Genomic DNA, 2,325 nt, shown 5'->3' on the forward strand with positions numbered 1-2,325 from the left:
GAACCACTTATGTCAGGGGCTGGGGGCGCCTTATGGCCAGTTAGCTGTGTATTTATTATCTGTTTAGGGAGCTACTAATTTCTCATATCAATGTTACAAACATAAAATAGATGTTATGAATGTAAAATTGAGATGACTGGCTAGCTAGCTAGCTGTTAGTCGCCTTGTTTACCCAAACAAGCTTAACTACTAATTTCTCGCAGTAATATTGCTAACGAGTCATTGATGTGAGGAATTAGTTAGGTGGCTAACCTTGGTAACAATAGCTAATGTTGGAGATATACATGTATACAGACATACAGTGACCTAATTACGTGGCTTTCTAGTTCAGGAAAAAAAAAAACAGTTCTCAGATTGAGCTCTGAACCGGCAACAGAACCAGAACCAGAACTAGCACTAGGTTTGCGTTGGTGGAAAGGGACGTCCTAAAGGCTTCCTGGCAGAAACCGTACCATTACCATAAATGGCACCCACACTTTCTTGTCCACAAGCTAAATTTACTGGTGTGCACAAACCAGGAAGCTTATGCTAACAAACCTGCAAACATCGATAGTTTTTAGCTTTTCAACTGGAAAGAGGAAGAAGTTATTGGAAAAACACTTCTAATGGTATATGTTTACCTACCTTGCACAAAAATTGATTTTTTACAATATCACGAAGATGCCAGCTCCGAACCTGCTTACTTTTTTAGGAATTAGGAGGATTGCGTAGTTACTGATTACATGTAATCAGGATTACACAAAATAAGTAAATCGGCCCAAAACCTTTTTAAAAATTAGATTATAGTTACATTGTCAAGCGTTACTTGATTACATGTTTGATTACGTCTTTAAAATATGGCAATTTTAAAAAAGAAATTGTAACTTTTTTCCATGACAAGCAACGCTCTACGAACCCTCTGGGCTCTGTAGATCTTGATTTGGGAATGTGGTCAATCTCATGCTTTTCTATTGTGCAATGTGTTTGCGATCAGAGCTGCCACACACACATGCCCACACAGCCTCTGACTGGTCGAGAAGTCAACAACACAGGCACCGAATGCTCGACAGACCCACCCAAGGCACCATGGGATTCGTAGTGGACGGCTAACAACCATGCTAAATTTTTCAACGTGGAAAAATGGATAAATAATCACAGAAGACGTTCTAATTTGACCAACTGCAAATGTTGAATATGAAAAATTAATTTTACTTACATTAAAACAGTTTTGAGAAAAGTGAATATACGTGGAACTCAAAGTTCTGTGGCTGCGTCCATTTCTTTAGTATAAGGTGAAATATTTTCTATGTTTGATTCTGAGGTTTTCTAAAAGTATTCAGATTAGATTAAATGTTTCTTGTAATCCAATGCATTATGTTACTAATGACAAAAATTGCTATGTAATTTGTATTCATTAACTGACTAATCTGACCCAACACTGGTCACACATGCATTAAAAAGAAATCTGGGGGTATTCTACCTATATCATGCTCTTGCTGCGCATTATTCATTATAAAATAAAGTTCTGGGGTCCCAACAGTAAATTATTGCCTCAGGGCCACCTAACAGATTAATCATGAATACAAATTTAAAAGCTTCAAAGTGAGCTCCACATAGCTCTGACCAGAGGCAACCCTCATATGAACACTATTTTCTGAAGATCTGTACACTACCACAAAGCTAGTAACCATTTTAGTATTATTCTCTTTTGTGTGACTGTGTGTGTGTGTGTGTCTCATCCAACAGTGTTCTGGGACAGTGGCAATTTAAAAAAAAATAAAATTGTTGTATTAAATCTATTGGCTTTAATGAAAAAGTACTTTCTGGCATTAAGCCAATGAAAAAGCACAAAACCCATAATTTATTCAAAATGCAAGGACATTACTGTAAGAAGGTTGCTGAGAAACAAATTAAATCACACAACTGACATTATTTCTGCAGATATGTTCTTGTGTGCATACATATAGTATGATACGTGTATCATATGTGTGTATTTGTAGCATCAAAGGGCATCTAATACAATACAAATTTAATTAACATTGATAAAACCTTATATCATACACCATGGAGAAAAGATCCACATTCTGACGTGCATTCGCCGCTGATGTAATCACACACACTCTGCAGCACATCACTCGTAGTTTTTTGATTTCAAAGAAATGCTAGAGAGCAGAAATGGAATGAAAGCTTGCCAAAAAGAAAATAACAACCAGCGCTTCACTCCCCACCATCTCTTCCCTTTCTCTTTCCTCTCCTCCTATCTCCCTCGAGCTCACCTTCACTCATCACCTCATCTATTTTTTCCCTTCTGTTGCCAGGCAACAGACAGGAAGAGCATCACTTGGA

Source organism: Morone saxatilis, unplaced genomic scaffold, assembly GCF_004916995.1.
Source record: "Morone saxatilis isolate NCDOM2014 unplaced genomic scaffold, NCSU_SB_2.0 Contig21, whole genome shotgun sequence".
Classification (NCBI taxonomy): Eukaryota; Metazoa; Chordata; class Actinopteri; family Moronidae; genus Morone; species Morone saxatilis.